General features: G+C 38.2%; 1 protein-coding gene across 1 annotated transcript in view; it reads right to left on the bottom strand.

The window, feature by feature from the left end:
• ahnak (AHNAK nucleoprotein) overlaps positions 1 to 9,688 on the bottom strand; it is a 36,169-nt gene extending 26,481 nt beyond the window's left edge. Inside the window, exons 1-2 of the mRNA XM_068324926.1 lie at positions 9,551 to 9,688; positions 3,024 to 3,081 (exon numbers count right to left, since the gene is read on the bottom strand). The gene's annotated coding sequence lies outside the window, so the exon portion shown is untranslated. The remainder of the gene's footprint in view (positions 1 to 3,023; positions 3,082 to 9,550) is intronic.
• Between the last annotated feature and the right edge of the window lie 7,923 nt (positions 9,689 to 17,611).

A 17,611-nucleotide genomic window follows, 5' to 3' on the forward strand; every position in this document is an offset into this window, starting at 1 on the left:
CCCACAAATTCGATTACACAAAGCTGTTTGAACCGTGTTTCAGTAGCTTCCCACTGTCTGAAAAATGGGTCTATAGCTTTCATTTGCATGTTTTCACAGTGCATGGATTTGATAATTACAGTTCTGAGTTCGTGTTTCTACTAGATCTCAGCTGGCTATGGGCAAAAGGCAGGGTACACCCATGATGAATTGATAATTGATCCAAGTTTGTGTGTGTGTGTGTGTGTGTGTGTGTGTGTGTGTGTGTGTGTGTGTGTGTGTGTGTGTGTGTGTGTGTGTGTGTGTGTGTGTGTGTGTGTGTGTGTGTGTGTGTGTGTGTGTGTGTGTGTGTGTGATGTGTGATAGATTTTCAGCTGAAATGAAAGGAAAGGTGTACAAAACTGTGGTGAGACCAGCGACGTTGTTTGGTCTAGAGACAGTGTCACTGAGGAAAAGACAGGAGGCAGAGCTGGAGGTAGCAGAGATGAAGATGCTAAGATTCTCTTTGGGAGTGACCAGGAAGGATAGGATCAGGAATGAGTACATCAGAGGGACAGCACATGTTAGAGGTTTGGAAATAAAGTCAGAGAGGCCAGACTGAGATGGTTTGGACATGTCCAGAGGAGAGATAGTGGATAAATTGGTAGAAGGATGCTGAGTTTTGAACTGCCAGGCAGGAGGCCTAGAGGAAGACCAAAGAGGAGGTTTATGGATGTAGTGAAACATGAAGGTAGTTGGTGTGAGAGAAGGAGACAGGGTTATATGGAGGCAATAGAATCGCTGGGGCGACCCCTGAAGGGAAAAGCCGAAAGGAAAAGAAGAAGACATACACTGCTCACAAAAATTAAAGGATCACTTAAAAGAAACACATTAGATCCATCAGATCTCAATATGAAGCTCCACGGTGCTGGACAGTGAGCACAGGGTCCACTACAGGACGTCGAGCCCTTAGGCCACCTTCATGAATTCTGTTCCAGATTGTTTGGGTAGAGACATTCACACCAGTGGCCCTCTGGAGGTCATTCTGTAGGGCACGAGCGGTGCTCAGACTGTTACGCCTTGCACAAAGGAGCAGGTATCGGTCCTGCTGATGGGTTGAAGACCTTCTATGGCCCTGTCCAGCTCTCCGAGAATAACCACCAGTCTCCTGAAATCTCCTCCATGTTCTGGAGATTGTGCTGGGAGACACATTAAACCTTCGTGCTGCAGCACGTGTGGATGTGCCATCCTGGAGAAGTTGGACAACCTGTGCAACTTCTGTAGGGTTAAGGAATCGCCTCATACTGCCAGTAGAGATAATTACTCGAGCCAAACCCAGCACGAGTGGAAAACCAATCAAAGAAGATCAAGAGGGAAAAACTTGAGATGATCTCCACATGTAACTGTTGCCACTGTAGTGCACCTGTTGTTAAATCCATGGAAAACAATTCAACTGAAAGTGATTAACGATGCCCTCAGTTGCTTAACCAACCAGTAACTTATCAGATAGGTTTAATTGATTTCATGCTAGGCCCAATTAAAAAAAGTGTTCCTTTAATTTTTGTGAGCAGTATATATATACAGTACAATATAATACATGTAACAATATAGCCAAGTGTGTGACTGATGATCATCTAATTCAGGACAGTCAGCACAGGAATTGTGCTGAATGATTTACCAAGTTTACCAAGTAATCATTAGCAAAAGAGAACATTAGAGAAATAAAGATTGGTGAAAAATCATAATGCAGAATTAAAAGCAGCGATAATTTTCAAAGCGGTGTCCAATTATCAGGGCCCGTGACATGTAATTATTTCAAGTTGACGAAAAGGGTCAGAACTTAGAGAGAGAGGGAGGGACAGAGAGAAAAATTCCAGTTCTATTTGCCTCAGATTCAACTATTCAAAGTGCAAGAGATGAGAAGAGGATGACCTGGTTAAAAAAAATAAATTAAAAGAAAGGAGAGAAAGCTAAATACATTTTTTTGAAACTGCTCTGTGAAAGTAAGAAGGTAACACTAATTTTATATAAACAGTATAAAATTAGTTAAGTGACAATATATTACTTGGGCCTTCCCCCAACAGTTTCTTAGGATTCGGCGCTCTCACTGCCGTGGTCAAGGTTCGATTCCCGATCAGGGAACTCTAATTGGAGGCGGAAGTGGATCAGTGGTAGAGTGGGTCATCCAATGATCACAAGGACGCCGGTTCGATTCCCACTCCTGCCCAACCACCTGGAGTGTGAGCTGACAGTGGGAAGTGTCAGCTCACCTCCTGAGCACTTATGTGATTTTAACTTACAAAACACAAGTCAAGTATGAATATGTGCTAGCACAGTAGAGGCTTTTCTGGATATCAAATGTTGAACAGTTAACTTAATAAAGATCAATTAATTAGGTATGGGCTGTTTGGGAAACAGATAAATAAGTAAGCCACTGTTCTTGGTATCATAAGACAGTAAGACAGCATGTGACGCAAAGCAACCAAGTGATATAACAATCAACCACTTGTGTATTTTTTTCTTTTAAAAAAAAGTTGACATTCCTGATGTCACATTAAATTTGATGCAACTAAATAAAATTCAAAGAACTACGTTTCACTAGAAGCTTTCAAAGGAAACCAGTAGGTAATGAGGGCAAAAGGAAAAAGATTAATGTGATTAGTCGTGGTGTTTAATGTTGTCAGGCAGTTGAAAAAGGGTAGGGCAATGGAAACGTGATAAAAAAGATTATATATATAGTTATAAACAGTGAAATTGCAGAGCTTTTTGAATCGGAAACAGTAAAACAGCTTGAGTAATGAAGGTTTACAAAAGGGTTATTTCATTTTTTTTTAAAAGGTAGAGAGTTCAAGTAGAACAGGTGGTGACCAGTGGGGGAAGGAAAAGTGCAAAGAGGAGGCTCAGGGAGCAGAAGCAACTAAGTGTCAAGTTTCCACAGGCCTTCAAAGCCTTGAAACAAACATTCCAACTGAGTTTTGGTATCAGGCTGCATAACAGAACATTGTACTTTTCATCCAACAACAGATGTCCTGGGAGGATCTCTTGCATTTTGTCTAAGCACTTACCTTGGATTGCTCAAGCAAGGCCAAGGGCTTCAGTCTCTGGTTCTTTAATCCTTGACTTCTGTTGACAGACAAACAGAATAATAATTAGACAAGATACATGACGAGAACACTCGCAAGGATCCTTTCTGCCTTTACTATCATTGAAAACCCCTACAAAATACTTATGCTAAATTAATCATCCTTATCTTGACAGATGTGTCTCAGAATGACAACAAAGCATTAGCAATGGCAGTTAAAAATTAATCAAAAGACATTTTGTTGTATGTGTTCGAAGGACTTTCCACTCCATGCCTGCTTTTATATCACCTATCAATGGTGTTGACTTTACCAACCCCATCACTAACCTCCCCTCTCCAATCTCCCATTATTCCTGTCAAATGACTGTCAGACACCTAAACTGTCATACGGTTAGATTTCAAATACTTAAGCTTATACTAAATACTGAATACACTAAAATTATTTAGATCGGTGCACACTACAAATAAAGTATTTATGTTACCTGCCTTTTTGAATAAATTTTATGCTGAAATAGATGGGATTTGAATGAGATAAATGCCAGACAGTAAGTGGTGTCATGTTCGTGCAGGAGACTTATGCCACAGCAGCTGTGTACACACGAAAAGGTCATACTCTTTAATGAGACTTATTGATTAAACTGCATGCCCCATGTGCCTTGAGGGATTCATTGTTGTTATGGGTTGACAATGGTAGGTTGCTACAAAATATAAATTTTTTGTGAAAAAAAGACTGACTCTACCCTGATTAATAATGCCAAAAAAGACTAATATATATATATATATATATATATATATATATATATATATATATATATATATATATATATATATAAAATATGGATTGACAGAAGTAATATCATTACAAAATATATATAATTAAAAAGGTGTGCTGCAGTGTAGAAATACCATGCAAAGGTCTATCCCATCACTTTGCAAATTTGTACTGCTTACAGAGGGAGTAGCTCAGGGAACAGTTCAACCCAGGCCTAAAGTCCCACACATTCTTTGATAGAGCAATCAGGCCAACTTGAAGGGAGCCTCTCCCTGCCATGAGTAACTCCTAAGAAATGTTCTCTTTTTTTCTGACTATTGCTCCATTCTATACGGCCTTCCATGCATCTTGCCTGACTGTGCAACCTCCTGCTGTCAGTGCACCACACCCAAAAACTCCCGGTTCTGCTCAGAAAAAGGAACTCAAATTAATCAAACCTAGAGTTACCTAAAAAAAAAGCTGATCAGCTGAATGTACCTTCTTTTTTTTGTACAATGTATGCATCAGTTACACGCAACACCACACCACAAATATTTTCATCATACCCCATGTGCCTTGAGGGAACATTCCTGGACAGGTTGTAGGGCATAATTTGGGCTTAATTCAGTAAAAGCTCACTGATTAAATCCATTTTGGTTGATATGTCAGATAGATTTCCAAATTTAACAATGGCGTTGAGTAGAAAACTGAGGAATTATGACAATGATTAAACTCATACATGTGGGAATCTGAAACAGTGGTACTTGGGAGTGATGAGATTTGAATATGAATCAGTAAAAAGTCCTTGGTATAGAGAAAGAAAAGAGGGAATAAAATAATCCAAATCCACCATGTTTTCAAAACAGAACAGACTCACCAATCATCTATAGCCATTGCAGATTTAGGAGGTACAACAAATACAAAGAAACACAGATCTGACATTAGTGAATGTTCACTCTTCCCTCAAAAACAGATGTGTCAGACATGCATGTCTGACACATTTAAAAGGAATGCATGTCAAAATAGTTATTTTCTCCACTCCCAAGTCCACATAGCCTTAAACCAAACCATAAGGCCTTCATGAGTCCAAAGCCTGCCCACTGACGCCAACTTGGCCTACTGTTGATTAAACCATTGTGACTCTGGCAGAAGTCATGCACAAGTTGAAAAAGTGAAGAAAATTCTTTCACTTCACAAAGTCAGTAGTTGCATTGGGAGTGCATTCAACTTTGTCTTGATTCTATATTAAAGGCTCGTTTTCACATAAGAATACAGTGCGCCCTTGCGCATTCGCGCATCAAAGCTCGCGACCTCTCCTCATTGCGAATTTTTAGTAGGCAGTCTCGTGACACCATATGCGCATTCTATTGGCTGACAGCATCCGGAAATGCGCTACGTTCCATGAGTCTCAGAAAGCAACGCACTTCCGTGAGACACAACAGTGCTTTAAACAGTCGATAAGAGTGTGGGAAGAGGTAATATAGATAGAAGGTGGTTTAATATCAGTATGGGGAGGGTCATAGACGTTTAAATTACCGTAAATAATAAGAGAAATAGTTTGTCGCTCTATCGCAGAATTCATTAATCGCGTGTGGTTCCTGGAACGCATTAACCAAGAGGAACGAAGGAACGAGGGCACACTGTAGTTAAAAAGGGGGGTGGGGGTGGGGGGGTTAAACTGTATGAGGTGGTAAATCCTGGATAATTCATGACTGCTGCCATAATTTATTCCTCTGTTTTCAGCCATAGACATCAGCCCTATAGACATCAAGGTAGGATCTCACTTAATAAAAAGTCCTTGCATTTTTTTTCTTGGTAAATCATTTTTAGTTTTGCAGTTGCAGGACGGAACATTGAGCATTTGAAAATACTGTACAAAACAACAGTGAATTCAGAGGCACAGCTGCTGAATAACTTGGGTGAGAATGTCATTTTTAAACTGGCCAAACTGGTTTCACTCGGGAGAGACAAAAGGAGGAGGGTGCCGTTTACACAATTGTGCCAGTTAAATATGAGATCACAGAAACTTTGCAGACATCCATACTAGCTTAATGCAGGCTGTGACATGTAGCTGCTCAATTTAAACTCACTTTAGTCTGGCCTGATTAGGGATTGTTGCAGTCATCTGCAGCTGTTGTTTGAACAGCTCCATTCATTAAGCACATACATAAGAAATGGGGCAAGAATTTGCAGCAATTATAGCAGAAAAATTAATGCACAGACTTATTTCTGGTACTTGCAAAAGTATTGTGATATATATTTTAATTTCATTTAGATAGCAGCAGAGTCATCCTGAAATGATGAAGCAAGACTGAATAACACATTATGATGGGTGACAACCTTGATGAACCCCAAAACAAAACAGGTTAACTTTATAAATGTAGTTTATTGTTCATGCCCTGCTGCATTAAAAATTTGTGCTTCTCAGTCTTTTAACGTACTGCATGTCAATCTTTGTTAAAAGCATTATAACAACATTTGTGTCAGTTGGGGTGTAGGTCAGAGTCAGTTAGACAGGTTTTTTCTGTCAAGCAGCATTTATATAAGAGCTTCTGTTTTTGGATGTTTCATACTGCAAATGTTTGAAAAGTAGTAGTGAGAGTAATTGGCTTCTCAAAAAATAGTTTAAATGGCAAGCACATGAGGTCTCCACTAAGCTTGAAGCTGCAGTAAGTCTGAATTGCATGTGTGAACTGTCCATGGGTGCTACTTATACGAGTGTTATGTCTGACCTATGATAACTGGTTCATCATACTTCCGAAATTACAGTCTGAACAAGGAGGTGAGAAAACTTAATGGTAGACACTTCCCACAGCATGTTACACTCAAACGCATACATTCCAGAACAAGAGTGTATGGATGAGAAGGGAGTGGCTGCTAGATGGATTGACAACCGAGACTGAGTGAGACACCAAAATTAGTAATTTACAGTCAGAGAAAAACGATGCTTAAAACACTAAAGCAAATGTGTTTATAACTGCAATAGACACTGTTTTACATGATGAAGAATATTGGCGTGGGACATCAATACATTTGCTTCTAAAATAATTACAAGTGAAACAGCTTCATTTTGATGGCTCCTTTCTTATTACCTCACTCTTTTTTGTCCCCTCACATACACTACACTATTGCTCCTTCCAACCACCCACTCAACAAACCAATGAGGAAATGGCAGAGGAAGTGAGCTAGAGACCATTTTCTTTCCATTTCACTGTGGCACAGCTGAGTAACAGTATTCCTGCCCTCTGTGTTGCCAGTCAACACAGCAATAATAGATCGAGGATCTGGTGAGGCTGTGATAAATATCTAAACTTTGTTAAGCTAACACCCCAAGCAATCATAAGTGGGTAAACTGTATGTCACAAGAGCAGCAAGGAAAACAAAACCATCATGTGTGACATTACGTACTGCCATTTCTATCTAAAAGGACTGATGAGTATTTAAACAATTGACACACTTAATTAGTTATTTTCTTTAATAACATAACTGCATTAAAAAAAATCTTCCATAGTATTGCACTGATGAGATGTTTGAGTTGTTAGCAGAATTCACCAGTGTGCAAAAGGAGCCATCTACAACTGACGGACGTTTCAGCTGCAGGCATTCAGGAACCAGTTCTGGCTCAGTGCTTCAAGTCTATGATGCATATTTATTCTGTTTGCGTAATGTCATACCTTAGCTTGCAGCAAAATAACATATGCAACTCATGGCATGTAGTACTTTGTGTTGTATAATCATAACGTAAAACAGAATTTTTAAAAATGCTACGAGTACAGTACTATAAATATTAGATTTAAAAATTAGCCTGCTACACACGACCCTCCTACTCTTTATAGGCCAATTCAAACAGTATGCCTCACAGTAAATGACCCTATCATGGCTGATTTGAGGAATGCCAGATATCAAGACTGTGAGACATAAAACATGAGATAAGTGTGCATTGTTGCGGTGCATATCTAAAAGCAGCAGTCTCTAAAACACCACTGCAATAATTTTTGGGTGGGGTAGGAGGGAGCTGTAGACACAGACAAATTTGCCTTTAAACTGATATTCATCAATGGGGTATATATCTATCTGGATTGAATTTTCTTTTTACCATAACCTCAACAGGACATTATGTTAATGACAGTTGGGACCATTTACAATATTTTTGTTTGTTTCAAACACAGCAACACTTATCTCAACTTTTTTGTTATATAAATTTTATTTTTCTATTTCTCTAAATGTGAAAAGTCTCTGCTTTCTCCTGTCTGCGTCAAATCTGGTTTCAATTAGGTTGTCTTTTCCAAACCACTACATTCCATTACTCCCCTCCTCAACAACCGCCCAACCCCTCCCCTCTCAGTAACTCCTCCCTGACTCTCTTTCCATCCCACCCGCTCACCCCTCTCCTTCTCTGCACACCCTGGCCAGGAGCCCAGTTTATGGGACCCAAGAAAGAAAGACAGAGGAATGACTTCTTACTTAAGACTTATAAAAGTGCGTCATAAAAAAAACATAAAAACCTAGCAAAGTAACAGTAATAGTTTTAAACTTCATAGGAAAGTTTGATCTATTTAAAAGAACCGGATTCATAGTAACAAACGTGAGGGAAGTACCACATTCCACAAAACATAACAGCATAAAAAGCCCCTTATGAGATTCTTAAAATATCAGCACCTTATGACACAGTTGATAGGCAGAGAAAAAGTTACAATCAGTCCTTCCAAATTTTACTAGAACCCCATGGATACAACATGGTGGACTTCTGGATGTTTGTACCAAACGACTGAAACAACCCCACCGTCTGAAGCATGTTTTTTTGGGTTGTTTTTTTTTTTTTTTTTTTGAGGGAGGCGCTGCAAAGGGTGTGCCTCTGTGAGGAGACAGCGAAGCGAGCAGGGAGGGAGAAGGACAGGGTGGAGGAACGTGAAAGAGAGGAATCCACACCCTGTTGCTGCAGGGCTCTCAAAGGGAAGTAACTATACCATTGGAAACATTAAAAAAAAATACACATTACAATTAAAATTCACAGCTATTGTATCATTCAGGGGCCCCCTTCCCATCAATTTTAATCTAGTTTGTGAGATAATCCAGGTCTGGGGGGGAAAAGAAACTTTGCTATCCAAAAGACTGGTGGGTTGTGGGTGTGCAAACATCCACGTTGCACAATTGTCATATCGCTACACCCAAGCTTTGACTTTTAAGTACTGTATTTGCAACTTTTTCTTAAAAAAAAAGATTAAATGACATCAAAACATTTGATGTTCTCGCTACAACAGCCAGTTCAACACTGAAATGCATCTTAGATCACAACTTTTGTGTGCAGAGAAAAGAAGTGCGCCACACCAGTCAAGTCCCCTGCATTCATGTGGTGGCTGTGGGTACACACCCACTTCTCACTGTCTGGGATACGTTTAATGTTAAACTTATGATATCCATAAAAGTTTTATTGCCTCTTTATACATGAAAAATTTCTCGTTACATAATCTCCGTCACAAAAAAAAATTCTCTGCAGCAAAAGCCACATGATAGAGCAGGAGATTAACAAATGCAATGAAGAAACATGTAGTGACTGTTATCTTAACACTGACAGACTACATTTACCCATTGGAATGTCAAACTAATGCCCTTGTTAGTTGAGTTGTTTGAACCAGCTACTGGTGAATTGCATTTTTTACTGTTATATTAACATTAAACAGCTTGCAGAAAAGTTCAGCTAAAAAGCTTTAAAAAGGCATTCCTTTAATTGGGGGGAAAAAAAGAAAAAGCGCACCTACCTGTGCGCAGTCGTTGCGCCCACGAAGCCTCAAAACAGCTTGAGCATCCTTGAAAACTTCCTCTCCTCAGCCCACGAAAAGCGCTTCTTGCAGTCACAACTTTGCTGTCTCTGTAAGGATTCTGTCAGTCTTTTCCTATTTTTTGATGAACCAAGTTTCCAGGGCGTTTCTCCCCCTCTCTCCCTCCCTCCTCCTCCTTTCTGAGTTGATTTTAACTTCTTTTTTCTGAGTGGCTGCTCCTCTGGGCTGAGCAGAGTGGTTGGATAGGGAGCTGGGTAGGGCTCCTGTTTTGCAGGGGGAGGGGAAGACAGAGGAGGGGACTGGTACAGGGAGTGTTTCTCAACAGTCATGGGGCCACCCACTGCTTTCCATAGTGGGGTCCTATGACATGTAACAAAACATTAAATACATTCCATATTTCTCAAACTTCTCAACAGTGTAAGTTTTTAAAACAGCTTTAATTAAAAGTACAGTAACTGAATTTTGTGAAAGGGAGTAACCAGCAGTGTTTTTACACAAGCACACTGATGCAATAGTTTTGATGAGTGGGAAGCTTATATTTGCTGTAAATAAAGATTATTTAAAAAATCAAATAAATATTTTACAGTTCTAGATCTGATATTAATCCATAAGATGTATGCTGGGGCAGCCATGCATGACCACTTACACAGATCAGCAGTCAAAGCAAACTGTTAAGTTTTTATAATTTACTTAGCTCTATACAATTCAAAGAAAGAAATCATTATACAAAGTCAATCAATATATATTTAACATTTGGGATAAACATGAAAAACACACCGCAAAATGAATGTCATATGAAAAATGACAGAAGCATATAATTAGAGCATCTAAACTGAACTGGCGGACACAACCTGACACACAGTTATAATTAAGAAAATGACTCAGCAGTGAGTCCTTTACTTACTGACAGAAGGCAAGATGTGTATTTACAAGTCTTCTGCAAAGTGAACCATGTCTTCAGGAATTTAAACAGCTTAATGTCTTGTGTAAATTAACTTTATTTCTTGTTTGAATATCAAAATGTGTTGAAAATATGTTGAAAGGAATCTTTACAGAGTTTATGCAAAAATTTTGTGATCAAAAAATATAATTTTAATGACTAAAAATCCTCTCTTCCCTAGTTATTTTGTAACAGACAATTTACAGTCTATTACAAAACTATTCAGCGAACATTTCAGTCTGCGCAGGCTTTGTCTTTACACGCCTCACCAATACAGGGTCAGCCAAATAACTAAGGGATTTGTTTATCACGTCTCTAACATTTCACAATCATTCTTGGTTTTGAACATTAAAAACATTGCGAGTGATCACAGAGTTATACACTGATATAACTGATCATGGCACCTTTATCATCATGATGAAAAAGAATAGACATCACATGAATGGTTGGGACAGTCATAGGCGGTGGCTCCAACAAACTCAACCATATGATAGTGAGTCAGCGTATGAGAATTTAAAGGTCTGTTGAAAAAAATGCAGTGAAACATGAGTTATGTTACTGCAAAAAATCTGTGCATGTAGTGTATTTTTACTACTTATTACAGTTAAACTTTTGTTCGTCAACTTTTTCCATCAAGTTGTAAATTTGACTTCTGTTTAACAGTGCAAAGTGGATTTACTATGAAAGTTTTTACAAAATGAGTAATCTCAAAATATTTAGGTTGTTTTATTCAAGTTTACATTCACACTGCTAGACTTTTAAAGCTGAAAATGTTTTGTTCATTACTTTAGCTATAAGTTATGTGATTTTTCATCACTGTAATCACTTCACAGTTGTTTACTCATTGTACTTCCTCAAAGTACCTCAATTGTGTTAGTTTTATGAGACGGTTAATTCAACTGTTTTTCCTTAGTTTTTTCCTTTCCAGCTTTAAAGTAACAACTAAGGAAAAAGGCATTTGCGTGCGTTGTTTTTTCTTTTTCAATTTCAACTCAAAGTAACCTTTGGTATCTCTGTGTTACACACAAAGCCTTCCTTTCTAATGTATGGTAAATGACACTATGGGTAAATCTGGCCACAAAGTAATGTGCATATGCAGAGAACTCTGTTTATGTTTAGTAGTTTTACTTTGGTTCAACCCTCCTCTCAACCCTGGCCTCCACCATGTTTTGGGTCTTTCTCCCTTTGTAAACAATGTATCTCTTTTTCAGTAATTTCTTATACTAATAGGGGTGTGTTTGCATCATCCAGTGCTGAGGAACATACAAACCTAATGGTATTTGATGCCATGGAATGGAAGTGGACTTCAATTAACTCTTGGAAAAACTCTAAAAAGTAATATTGAAATGTCCAGAATGCAGGAAAATTAAGAGCTGCATCATGTGCATCACCATCATACCTGTTCCTAAGGAAAAATATCAAACAATGCAGGAAAAACAGCAAAGACAAAAGGAGTTACTGAGTAGCTTTGCTGGGATCAACAGGGTGTGGCACACAGTCACGCATTAGTACTCTAATATTCCTGCATGACACCACCATGAGTCAAGAGAGCTTTGATTTTATTTTTTCTAAAATAGAGGGTGCAGTTCCTCATCTGCGCATGTGTATTTTAAAGTCATTGTGTGCAAGCTGAGATAAAAGCAAAGGAGCATTTTCAAACATCTAAAAGATAAGCAGAACCCCAAAGGACCTCTGCATGACACGCAGTATGGATTACAACAGCGTTTTCACCAAACAATGAAGAACCTTAAAAATATTAGTAACACTGAATGCATCCATGTAGTCCTTGGTACAATATTCTGTAAATTAATAGATGCTTGTTTTACACCTTTTTATCGACTGCAGTTTTTAGTGCACATGTGATATGCTTTTCACCCTCTAGCACTTCAGAATGAAAGGTTTTAGCCGCAAAACTGTGTTGCCTAATCAGTGAAAAGGATCATTTGCCTCTTCATACAGTGTGCTGCTACTGCACCTGTTTGCTCAACTCCATGCATGTTTGCCTTTATGCCTCTGGGTGTGGCCAGAACTGCCTTTGAACAGTTTCAGCATTGCTGTTTACTGCTTCCAGACAGACAACTGCCATGATGTGTAAATAGCAGGATTCCTGTTCGAACACAATGCTGCTTAACGACCTGTCTGCTTTTAACTGTTTATATTCACAAAACAACCAAAGCAGTGAACATTCACACTGCTACGAGTTTGTGAAGACACTTAGACTGACTTTGTTTATGTGCTTTCACATTTACTTATGAGCGAATCATTGCACTGATGAGGAATCCAGTTAAAGTCTTCATTTCTTATTGATTCACAAGTATAAAATCAAAATGAATTCACAGCAGGATTTGGAGATCATGAGAAGCAAAGATAGATAGAAGAGTTGGAACTTTGAGTTGAATACAAGGATATGTGGGAATGGGTGTGTTTCCTGATCCTAGGTGTGTCAGCCAGTGTGAACGAGTGCTAAAAGCTTGGCTGAGATGCACAATGACTCACAGCTCATGACTGCAATGAAAACACGGACGTTCAGGCTGCAAAGTGAAGCAAAATCAGGTTATTATGTGGCGTTGGATGACTGATGTAAATGAAGTGTTTAAGTTCATGTCACTTACATGATAAAGAAGTCACATGACAATGATCAAAATAAAGCATTAGCTTCTCCCAGATTTGCATATGCACAGCCCTTTGGCTTTGTACATGTTACGTGTGAGAGCCAAGTGGCTGACGGCTGCACAACACATTTCAATAGTGTTTGCTAACCAAAAGGAATTCATTGTATGTTTATAAAATAGCTGATACCGATAGGCAAAGGAAAGAACTGGGAAATTATGTCTCCGATATACTCAAAAATCACCACTTTTCTGCGTACAATGTGAGCCTTGTTTTTGCCAAAGGGCATGTTTCTTGTATCTCATGAGAGAACATGAGATTACAATAGAGGAGTTTTGTACTAGAACACATTTGAGAATGTAACTCCATGCTTCATGCTCTTTTTATTGCATTTCTCCTCTCTTAACTGTAATACTAAACATATTTATTGCACATTTTAACAAATAACTTATATCTCACATATTTAAATACAGAAAGCTGTAAGACTTGTTCATAGTCTCTGTTTCAAAGTACTGGAATTGTAAACATTAGTTTAACATTCATTGCCAATCAGAGGGAAAATAAAGAGTTGTGTCAACAACAAAAATCTATTCAAAGCATGTCTTTTTACAAGACCAATGTTGCTTGAACGCGGTCATTTAAAAGTCTATACAGCTAAAACTCTTTCAGTGGTCCAATTTTGATCAAGAAATTTTGTTAGGAGCAGACGTTTACGACACAATCTACAAATGTGTGCAAACAGAAGTATTCTTTGTGTAGCCATGTTTAACAAACAAATTCGAATTTTTTGTACAAGGCTTGATTGTCAGTATTGTGACAAGTATCTCAAATGTCGTTGAGCAACAGTTGTCCACAAAGACAAAGAGGTATTGTCAGCGTAGAAAAAGGAGATCTACTACAGATTGAGCAAATGTTCTTCATAAATGAATGAATGCACTATCAATGAAGATGAGTCAAAAACTAGAAGGGCACTAACTACAGCACACAACTCTGCTTTCCCAAGGCCGAACAGTCCCAAACAATTGTTATGCTTGCTTGGCCCATGCCCACTCTCTCCATGAAGTTGTGTCGAAAATCTTCCAATATTGTTGGTCTAATCCTATTAACTCAGACAAAGAGACATGAAAACATAGTAAAAATCTAGGTCCAGTCCAGAAATTGTTGCCTTCTAGCTTCACATATTTCCTATCCTTCCAACAAATTTCATAGTAATCTACCTGCTTGTTTCATTGTAATTTAAAATAATCCTTTTAATAAAAGTTTAATCGAAAAGCCCCTAGTGACTGAATGCATAATAGTCACTTTTTATTTTAAAGTCACATCTCACATTGTTACACAAGATTCATTCATTCATTTTCTGCCGCTTTATCCACCAAGAAATTCCTGAATAGATCTCTAAGAGAGTATGTGTTCTTCCATACCCCTTGGCCAAACAAAAGTTTTTGTGTACATGTACTAATAGACAAACAAACAAGTAAAAACACAAGAAAACATTATCTCCTTGGAGAAAACACTACCTTGTTGTTCCATCAAATTTACATGGAATGGATGGATGGATGGATGCTGATGCCTCAGAGGGATTTAAATGTGACCAAATGCAATGTAATACAGTATAAATAACAAAAGAGAATTACACACAGCAGGCATAGAGACAATTATTTTATGTTGAGTAAAACAAGCACAGCCTTTTTTAACCAAATGATTGACATCTGATATAATGCACTACATCTTATTTACTGTCATAATTATATAGAGACATTAAGTAATTTCAGCATAAACATTGGTGAAATGTAACATATTAATCCAATAGCGTATTGTGAATGTTTAAGGATGAATTCAACTTTTGTTGGATTGTAGGTTTTTTTTCACTTGCATTTTTTATTTTAAAGCTCATGACTGACTTTTTGCATAAGATAAATGTGTGATTATGTTTATAAAATATGATGTAGCATTACTACTGTGTAAGAAGATTCTGTAGAGCTTAAAGCTATAGGATTTATAAATTTGGAATAAGCAGTGAAAGTAGCTAGATTTTGAATAATAAATATTAAGTTCAAATATCCTTCGGAAATTTTGCTGAAGTGACAAACTGGTGCTGACAAACAGAGCCGATGTGAATTGTAACTAGTGGTTCCTGGATTTAGTAATTGAGGCTGGCACATCGAGTGAGTCAATCCACATTTACCAATGTTTACAGTCTGGTTGGGTTCTATTGCTAATGTCCTGTATTTATAAAAAATACTCACTTGTTTGGATGCTATTAGAGATTATAGTGATGATATGGCTTAGTTCAGTGGGAAGCGAACCATAACCTGTCTATGAGGTGTCACCTCAGTCAGTGAATTTGAACTCTTACCTGTGTTGGTGCCTTTGGAGAATTTATATTCCTAATATTGAAAAAATAAAATAAATTTCTGTGCTGCTGATTGTATTAACATACTAGAGCAGGGGGACAGACATAGGCCAGCAGAGCTGTTGACGAGAGAGTCATCGGGAGAGTCTGGATCCTCTCATGGCGTGATCACGGGGAGTCACCAGATTCCACTTTGGATTTTGTCCAGCACAGTTCACTGGCTGTAAGAAAACAGATTTATTTTGTTGTTTGGGATAGTGATAAGGATCCATCCTAACTTCAGTTTCATAATCTGCAGCAGTAAGGTACTGACAAGCTTACAGCAGGTCCATATAACATATTGTCATTCTATTATTTGCAATTGAATGGAGGCAACATAAAAAGAGAAGATGTTGAAAAGACACAAGATGACAACATAAATAACTAGTTTCAACAGTTGCTGGGTTTATGTACATAGGAGGAACAACTAACCAACAAACACAGAAACACATCCACTGAGCTGAATACTGCTTGCTAGCTCATGGCTGTTGTACAGTAAGGCATTTTGGCTGCTTTGGGTAAATAAACCTGGTGTTTAATTCATATAACAAATGCAAATAAGTAAAAGTGATTCAAAAATCAAACTCAACTAAATAACAAAGAAAAATATTCTACTTCTGTCTGAATTAAAGTCCAAGCTTGTTGGTCTCAGTTAGCTAGCTTGACCACATTGAGCTACGTGGTCATGACTCAGATCAGAGTAACTGCGGTGCTTGGCCTCGCCCACATCCCCCAGTCTTCACCCATATTTGGAAGAGGAGTTGAATTAGACACTGCCAGTCATACCTACGCATATTGAGCTTCATAGTGGCTTTTCACAAAAATATGGTGGATGTCATGATAACTCCATCCACTGGCTATTTTAAAATATATAATTGAAGATGCATTCACCAGCCAATATTTAACTTTGGCTTTTGTTTTTAATTCGCTCAAGGTGAGAACAAAGCTGAAACACTTATTTGAAAAAATCTCGACTTTTGAAATTGCTGTGAAAGCTATGGATTGGCTGCATTCTGAAAGTAAATCTAATAGCATGTAGTTAATTCAATTAGCAGTGATAGCTGGATTTTCTTCATCTGATTGTTTTAGACCATGGAATGAAAGAGACAATATCACTGTTTGCCACATCACCAGAACGTTTACCCTTGACTTGTAACATTATCACATGCTTCATTTGTTAAGTTTTATTTTATACATGTGATTTTGTCTTCTCTGTCCTACAGATCCCTGAGACCCAGATGACCACAAACTGGAACTTTTCAAAACAAAGTTGGCCTCAAGTAACCACTGAGAGCAGGGTGTATCCAACGAGAGATTACAACTCAAAAGAAATTACAGTCAGCTACTCAAGATACACTATCTTGCAACACACAGGTCAGCTTGCCTGATATTTGCCATCACCATAGTAACTCATGATTGGTAATCGGTTTGGAATTCCCCACAGGATTTCTCCCTCACACACATAAATCGACACACACTCCCACAGATACACCAAAACACACTGGTGATTCAGAAAGTGAAGCTGTTCCTTTGGTGCAGAGAAGAATGTAAAGGGAAAAAGGGCAGAGAGGGACAAACTGAATTGTGGTTTCCACTGCAAGTTGTGAGTCACGAACAAGAAGGAGGAACAGAGAGGGGAAAAAAAGAGACTATTCTGGGATGGATGCTATAGTAACATAATAAGCAAGGGGTCAGGTACTTGCAGGGATATTTCAATAGCAATGTCCTGTCTGTGTATAGATAAATATCACTTACCACAAAGTACATTTTACAATAGGATGCCCTGTTCTACTTGTACACAAAGTTTGTAATTGATTTTGAAAGAAGATAATTGTTTTCTTTATTGCAGCACTGCAGTCTGACTCAAGACACTTTTGAATTGACTGTACAACTGACAGGTCCATTCTCGCTAGTTTTGTCAAAATGAGCAGTTAGTTAGACTCCAGATGTTAGCAGCATGGATTTGATATATTCATGTGGTCAACTGACGCATTCATGTTGACATTAAATCCATCATACCATCAATCTGTACAGTCTCCTCTGGTCACTCACTGTCAACTGATGATCTGACATATCAAAGAAAGTGATAAGGTTGTTT

Source organism: Antennarius striatus, chromosome 10, assembly GCF_040054535.1.
Source record: "Antennarius striatus isolate MH-2024 chromosome 10, ASM4005453v1, whole genome shotgun sequence".
Classification (NCBI taxonomy): domain Eukaryota; kingdom Metazoa; phylum Chordata; class Actinopteri; order Lophiiformes; family Antennariidae; genus Antennarius; species Antennarius striatus.